This window comes from Babylonia areolata, chromosome 10 (assembly GCF_041734735.1).
Source record: "Babylonia areolata isolate BAREFJ2019XMU chromosome 10, ASM4173473v1, whole genome shotgun sequence".
Classification (NCBI taxonomy): Eukaryota; Metazoa; Mollusca; class Gastropoda; order Neogastropoda; family Buccinidae; genus Babylonia; species Babylonia areolata.
This window is the reverse complement of record NC_134885.1, coordinates 38,344,204-38,352,825: the sequence shown is the minus strand read 5'-3', so window position 1 is coordinate 38,352,825 and position 8,622 is coordinate 38,344,204. Positions and strand designations below refer to the sequence as shown.

The window sequence follows — 8,622 nt, the reverse complement described above, 5'->3', positions numbered from 1 at the left end:
AAGGCTTTCCCCCCCCCCCCCCCCCCCTAGTAATATCGTACCGCAATAGCCAGTGCGTGCGTAATGTGTCTAACTGCAAGCTGACAGAAGTCTGCCTCATGCACCTTCGCACAGCCAGTCCCGAACAGCTTTCCATAGCCACGCTCGCGCGCGCGCGCGCGTTTGTGTGTGTGTGTGTGTGTGTGTGTGTTATGCTTGTGTGTACGCAGCTCTGTGGACGTGTATGTGTGTTTTGTGTGTGTTGCTGCTTCTGCTCTGTGTGTGTGTGTGTGTGTGTGTGTGTGTGTGTGTGCATTCGTTTTAGTGGAAATCGAAGAGACGAGCGAGAGCATCGACTCATAAAACACGGCAGATGCGTTGCTGGAAGAACGCGAGTGAACAGCGGCGGTAGGTATGTGTCGTGTGCTTGGTGTGAAAAGACTGGGTTGTTGTTGGCATGGGCTGTGTGTTGTCCTTTTCTCCTTGAAAGATTACGTGGACTTAGAGCACTGTGGTTCTCTCTCTCTCTCTCTCTCTCTCTCTCTCTCTCTTTGTTTTTTGTTGAGGATTGTATGTGGTGTCTTCTCAATTCAATGCCATGTGGAATTAGAATATTGTATTTGGTGCTTTCTCGTTATAACACGGTGTGGATATGCAGGATTGCATGTGGTGCTTTCTAGTTGTGACACTGTTGATTTGGCGTTTTCTCTTTGCATCACTGTGTGGATCTGCAGGCTTGTATGTGGTATTTTCTCGTTGTAACACTGTATGAATTCGGAGGATTGTATGTTGTGTTTTCTGTCTGTAAGACTATGTGGATTTGAAGGATTGTATTTGGTGTTCTCTCGTTCATTTGGAGGACTATGTCTGTATGTTTTTTGTGTTATTATTTCCGTTGTAACTGTATGTGGATTTGAAGGATTGTGTACTTTGTATTTGTTTTTGTTTTTTGTTTGTTTGTTTGTTTTTTGTTTTGGGGTTGTTGTTTTTTTTATCACAACAGATTTCTCTGTGAAATTGGGGCTGCTCCCCCCAGGGAGAGCGCGTCGCTACACTGCAGCGCCACCCATTTTTTTGTATTTTTTCCTGCATACAGTTTGATTTGTTTTTCCTATCGAAGTGAATATTTCCACAGAATTTTGCCAGGAACAACCCTTTTGTTGCAGTGGGTTCTTTTACGTGCGCTAAGTGCATGCTGCACATGGGACCTCGGTTTATTGTCTCATCCGAATGACTAGCGTTCAGACCACCACTCAAGGTCTTGTGGAGGGGGAGAAAATATCGGCGGCCGAGCCGTGATTCGAACCAACGCACTCAGATTCTCTCGCTTACTAGGCGGACGCGTTACCTCTAGGCCATCACTCCACATACAGTGTTTTCTTGTAAGAAGTTGCTGATTTTGAGGACTGTGATTGGTGCTTTCTTTTTGAAAGATTGTGGATTTGAAGGATTGTATAATTGCGATAACTGTCCTGTTGTAATATTTGTTGACCTTGGGGATTGTTTTTGGTGTTTTCTCGTTGTGAGACTAGGTGGATTTGGAGCATTATATGTGGTGCTGAGCAGGGTTTTTCATGGAGTTTGTATGGCGGGATGATGGATCTTGTTGTGATTGGAATGTGGGGAGTGTAGGTGGGGGTGGTGGTGGTGGGGAGGTTAGGGGGTAAGGGTGTAGTCACCGTAAACTAAATAGATCACAATCATGCTTCCTCTGGTTCTGTGTAGGGCCATATCTGTCAGCTTCTGTCACCGTCCGTCAGTCCGGGGCTGTCTTTCGCTGTCTGCCTCAGGTTCTGACTATCTGCCTGTCTGCCTGCCTGCCTGCCTCTCTCTCTCTCTCTCTCTCTCTCTCTCTCTCTCTCTGACTGGCGCAATAGCCGAATGGTTAAAGCGTTGGACGTTCAATTTGAGGGTCCTAGGTTCGAATCTCGATGACGGCGCCATTGTGGGTAATGGGTGGAGATTTTTCCGATCTCCCATGTCAACATACGTGCAGACCTACTAGTGCCTGAACCCCCTTCGTGTGTATACACGCACGCAGAAGATCAAATACGCACGTTTAAGATCCTGTAATCCATGTTGGCGTTTGGTGGGTTATGGAAACAAGAACATACCAAGCATGCACACCCCCAAAAACGGAGTTTGGCTGCCAACATGGCGGGGTAAATAAACAAAACGGCCATACACGTAAAATGGTACGTGTCTGTCTGAGTGTGTATGTGCGCATGCCTGAAATCTGTTTGAATGAGACAGGGAACGAATGATGAGCGCCCATTAGCAGCCGTCAATTGGCTCCACCCAGGTAGACAGCCTGTTGCGCAAATGACCCCGTGTTTGTAAAGCGCTCAGAGTTTGGTCTCCGACCGAGGATGGGTGCTATGTAAGTGTCCATATTAATCAATCTCTCTCTCTCTCTCTCTCTCTCTCTCTCTCTCTCTCTCTGTCTCTCTCTCTCATTGCCTTCGTGTCAGTCTGTCTCTCACTTTGTGAATGTGTGTATGTTGTTTGGTTGGTCTTTGATATAAGGTCTATTCACTAAGAATGATTCTAGGCAGGGAAAAGAGTGTGTATGCTGTGTGTGAGTGTATGTGCATGGAACGTGCTCGAACTGCATGTAATGTCATATTCGTCGCGCAGTGTCCATCTACCGTTTCCACCAGCTGTCCATTCAACCCTCATTTAACAAAATGTCCTCAATCAGCAGTGGATTTCTCAGGACATGAAACAAAATTCCTCCTGCTCCACACACACACACACACACAAACAACGCCCGCGCGCGCGCGCGCAGTCATGTCAGATATTAAGTCGTTCTGTGAGGACCAAAACACCGTGACGGTTTCAGTTGTATTGCCTGGAACATATCAGTAACCACACACACACACACACACACACACACACACATACACAAACTACACACACACACACACACACACACACACACACACACACACACACACAAACTACACACACACACACACACACACACACACACACACACACACACACACATTTATGATTTTTAACTTCTCTGTTACTGCAGTTGCTCAAATAAACTGGGTCACTGTTGTGAAAACATGAAGACTTCTGACGGTATCATACAAGTGACGTTCAAACAAGTGACGTTATACAAGTGCCGTTCATACAGGTGACGTTCATACAAGTGACGCACAAACGATTGTCGAGTGCTATGCTATCTTTTGATTAATCAGTAACTCCTTGAGTTACTTATGCTGATACGGATTGATTAATCAGTTTATGTATTCATTCATTCATTTAGTTATTTATGTAGTATTCATTTATATATTTATTCATTTCATTTCATTTCATTTTATGTAACCGTGAACCAAGCAGTATATTATAAAGAGCTTACAAAAGAGTTACTTTATTAAAAGAATTAGACAGGATAAAAAGAGTGAAGGATAGAAAGCCCCTCACACAGACCAGGGGAATATAGAGGCCAGTCACAAAAAGGGTTTTCTATTGTTTTATTTCTACGATAGTTATAAGTAGAGAAGAAGAGAAAGAAGATACGAAGACAGAACAGTGATGTGGCCAGACGCTGCCCTTTGGGGCGACACTCACACTGACACACACACAGTCAGTGGTCAGCTTGCTGGCTATCGCCACGAGGAGGCTCAGGTGAAAGTGACCAGTGATCACATGTTTCACCTATTAATTTAATGCAAGTTACACGAACTGCTCGGCCAGGACTCTATTACTGCCAGCGGATTTCGCGGATTAGCTGCGAAAAAGGCGTCTGCTATACAGCTTGTGTGTGAAGCAGTCATCATAGCCAGCTGAGCGCCCGGCCACCTTTTATTTTATTTTATTCTCTCTTTTTTTCTTTTCTTTTTTTTCCCCTTTTTCCCGAATACAACTAGCATCCGGCGGCTGTCTTTCAAATGACAAGCTCATTGCACTGCAACATGTGTGTGCACAACATTTCAAAGGTTAATCACTGAGAGGTAATTACTGAGGCAATTCATTAGTAGAGACTTCACCTGAACAATAAATGGCGTTCCATCCCAGCACACATTAAAAAATACAATAAATTTGCCTCCGACAGGAAAATTAAACCTTTCACCGCCAGTCAGTTCAGAGTGCAGCATTCCCTTTTGTTATAAACAAGTATATGTATATGAACGCCCACCCCCACCCCATTCATTTTTTTTTTTTAATTTGTCTCATGGTATGTACCACATCTATTATTTTAATGTTACGTGGTATGTAACGGATCTGTTGTGTTTGTGTTAATGTCTTGTGGTGTTTGCCGAGTCTGCAGTTTTTAATGGCACGTAGTATATACGATGTTTAAACATCAAGGACCTAACGTGCTCTCTTTGTTTTTTCACTGTTTAAAACATAAGTGGTCTCACTTAACCTTTGTACTGTTTGCACTTAAGCAACAAGGTTCTCGATTTTTCATTGCAGTGTTTTAACATCAAGGACGTCACTTCCACCTTTCACAGTTCAAACATCAAGGACCTTACTTCCACCTTTCACTGTTTGAACATCAATGACCTCACTTCTCCTTTGCACTGTTTGAACATCAATGACCTCACTTCTCCTTTGCACTGTTTGAACATCAAGGACCTCACTGCTCCTTTGCACTGTTTGAACATCAAGGACCTCACTGCTCCTTTTCACTACTTCAACATCAGAACCTCACTTCTCTTTGCACTGTTTAAACAAACATCAAGGACCTCACTTCTCCTTTACATTGTTTAAGCATCAAGGACCTCAATTCTCCTTTACATTGTTTAAACATCAAGGACCTCATTTCTCCTTTACATTGTTTAAGCATCAAGGACCTCACTTCTCCTTTACATTGTTTAAAGATCAAGGACCTCACTTCTCCTTTGCACTGTTTGAACATCAAGGACCTCACTGCTCCTTTGCACTGTTTGAACATCAAGGACCTCACTTCTCTTTGCACTGTTTAAACATCAAGAACCTCACTTCTCCTTTGCACTGTTTGAACATCAAGGACCTCACTTCACCTTTGCACTGTTTGAACATCAATGACTTCATTTCTCCTTTGCACTGTTTGAACATCAAGGACCTCACTTCCACCTTTCACTGTTTGAACATCAAGGACCTCACTTCCACCTTTCACTGTTTGAACATCAAGGACCTCACTTCCACCTTTCACTGTTTAAACATCAAGAACCTCACTTCTCCTTTACATTGTTTAAGCATCAAGGACCTCACTTCTTCTTTGCACTGTTTAAACATCAAGGACCTCACTTTTCCTTTACATTGTTTAAGCATCAAGGACCTCACTTCTTCTTTGCACTGTTTGAACATCAAGGACCTCACTGCTCCATTTCACTACTTCAACATCAGAACCTCACTTCTCCTTTGCACTGTTTGAACATCAAGGACCTCACTTCTTCTTTGCACTGTTTGAACATCAAGGACCTCACTTCTCCTTTGCACTGTTTGAACATCAAGGACCTCACTTCTCCTTTGCACTGTTTGAACATCAAGGACCTCACTTCTCCTTTGCACTGTTTGAACATCAAGGACCTCACTTCTCCTTTGCAATGTTTGAACATCAAGGACCTCACTTCTCCCTTGCAATGTTTGAACATCAAGGACCTCACTTCTCCTTTGCAATGTTTGAACATCAAGGACCTCACTTCTCCTTTGCAATGTTTGAACATCAAGGACCTCACTTCTCCTTTGCACTATTTGAACATCAGAACCTCACTTCTCCTTTGCAATGTTTAAACAAACATCAAGGACTTCACTTCTCCTTTGCACTGTTCATACATCAAGGACCTCACTTCTTTTTTGCACTCTATAGACATCAAAGACCTCACTTCTCCTTTGCACTGTTCATATATCAAGTACCTCACTTCTCCATTGCACTGATTGAACATCAAGGACCTCACTTCTCCTTTGCTTTGTTTGAACATTAAGAACTCCGCTTCTTATGTGCACGGTTTAAACATCAAAGACATTACCTGTTCTTCCATATCCTTTGCACTGTTTAAAAACCAAAGATCACAATTTGTTCTTCCATCTCCTTTGCACGGTTTAAACATCGAGGACCTCATATGTTCTTCCTCTCTTCTTATTTCGTATGGATACTTATATAGCGCCTATCCTCTGTTAGAGCCCGAGTTCTAAGGGCTTTACAAGCACGGAGTCATTTGCACAACAGGCTTCCTGCCTTGGGAGTGCCGAGTGAGAGCTGCCTTTTGGCGATCATCATTTGTATCATGTCATCCATTCAGGTTTCACACACACACACACACACACACACACACACACACACACACACACACACACACACACACACACACACACACACACACACACACACACACACACACACATATGTAACCTTGTACACTAATGACCTTGTTTGTATTTCAACCCTCCGTATAGGCAGCCATATTTCGTTTTCGCGGTGTGCATTCTGTACATATTTTTTTGTTGTTGGTGGTGGTGGTTTTTTTGTTTTTTTGTTGTTGTTTTTTGTTTTTTTAATAAACATTTTTATTCGAGTTTAACATTATTTAAGACATACAGACATACAAAAGAATATTTGTAATTATTGAAAAATCAGGAAAAAAAACAACATAACATTGTTTTATACAGAAAAAGAAAGAAAGTCATACGCACAACATGAAAGAAAGAAAAAAAAAGTTACATTCGTGTTGTCTTTCATCCCTCTCGTCTCTCTCTCTCTCTCTCTCTCTCTCTCTCTCTCTCTCTCTCTCTCATTTTACCTACTATTGCAAGCGCATGTGGAAATCAACAACAACACATCCATCGAGATATTTGAGCTAATACATCAAGTCCATTGTCAAGACCAGTGCCCTGCGACACAGTCTCCAGCCAGTTTGGGCAAGCATCTTAACGAGCATCTTCAAAAAGTCCACAGATTTTATAGGGGACCACTTACAGTCGGTATATTATAACATCAATGTAGTTTGTTTGTTTTTGTTTTTCGCTTGGAGTTGACTTCATCAAGAATTTGCGCCTTATACATATTATTATTCGTAGTAGTAGTATTTTTATGTATTAATCGATTATTATTATTTATTTGTTTGTTTGTTTTGTTTTATTTTATTTATTTATTATTTTATTATTATTATTATTTCTTTTTTGTTATTGTTGTTGGTGTTGTTGATATTTTATGTTGTTGTTTTTTTAATTATTCTGTCTCTCTCTCTCTCTCTCTCTCTCTCTCTCTCTCTCTCTCTCTCTCTCTCTCTCTTCCTCAGTCCCCTCCCTTTCGCCCCCTCCCCCCTCCCACCTCAACCAACCCCTTTTCATTTGAATATGCAGAAATGATGATCTCTAATTAATGATAACAATCATCATCCTGATGATAGAAATGATAATAATCCAAATGGTAATAATCCAAATAATAGTGATAATACTGATAATAATGATGATAATAATAATAACATCATTTGCTTCCAGCTTAATATCATCATCTTAGATGAACAGACTATAAATAAATGAACGAACTTAACCATCAAGGATACCGCTTCTCCTTTGCACGGTTTTAACAAGTCATCGCTGTGAAGAAAGCGAAGTGTAATCTCTTTGTCCATGTTTGTTCTGGGCTATGTGTGTGACGACCTACACCCAGCTTCAGGTTGCTTCACACTTACTGATGGAGACAGAAAGAGAGGGAGACAGATAGAAAGAAAGACAGACAGACAGAGAGGGGATGAGAAACTAAACGAAATTTTTAACGGCTTGGTATCGATGTACGTGTGTGTGTGTGTGTGTGTGTGTGTGTGGTTGTGTGTGTGTGTGTGTGTGTGTGTGTGTGTGTGAATGTGTGTTTGTGTGGAGCAGGAGGAATTTTGTTTAATATCCTGACAATTCCACTGCTGATTGAGGATATTTTGTTAAATGTTAAATGTGTGTGTGTGTGTGTGTGTGTGTGTGTGTGTGGCGGGGCATGGGTGGTGATGTGGTTAGGGGATACGTCATCAAGTTATTTCAGTGTGCTGTGATCCTTTCATCTGTTTGGGTTCATTTACTTACTTTGCATTTGCGCGCGCGTGTGTGTGTGTGAGTGTGTGAGAGAGAGAGAGAGGCTCAGTTCGAAATTGGCCTGTTTATTGACTAGGCTATTCTGCCCGTGTCAAATGGAGATGGAGGATGAGGTGATGGGAGGGGGGTGGGGGGTGATGGGAAGGAAGGGGGATCAGTTAGAAAGCACAGAGTACAAATTTGGAAAAAAAAAAAAATGTCACGTGTGGAGGGGTGAGGGGATACAAACATTCACACGCTGGTGACAAAAGGCGCAGACAGGGGGTGGGGGATGTGTGTGTGTGTGTGAGAGAGAGAGAGAGATTTAAAACGTCTTTTTTTTCTTCTTCTTCATTACTTTGTTGAGTCGGCCTTTCGGTTCCTGGTAGTCGACCTTCGTTGTTTTTCATGCAGTCGACATGTTCCATTTTTGGTTCTGACATTTGCGCAGGAGCAATGGGCATCTAGCTACACACACATAGACACACACTGACACACACACACACACACACACACACACACACACACACACACACACACACAGACAGACAGACACACATTCACACACTCACACACACACACACACACACTGACACACACACACACTGACACACACACACACACACACACACACTGACA

General features: G+C 42.3%; 1 protein-coding gene across 3 annotated transcripts in view; it reads left to right on the top strand.

Moving 5' to 3' along the window:
• Positions 1-205: 205 nt before the first annotated feature.
• LOC143286581 (monocarboxylate transporter 13-like) overlaps positions 206-8,622 on the top strand; it is a 36,733-nt gene continuing 28,316 nt past the window's right edge. Inside the window, exon 1 of one of the 3 annotated variants that reach the window (XM_076594202.1) lies at positions 206-387. The gene's annotated coding sequence lies outside the window, so the exon portion shown is untranslated. Of the gene's footprint in view, positions 392-2,231; positions 2,360-8,622 lie in introns of those variants that run through there. The other 2 variants (XM_076594201.1, XM_076594204.1) reach the window with 2 other exon arrangements.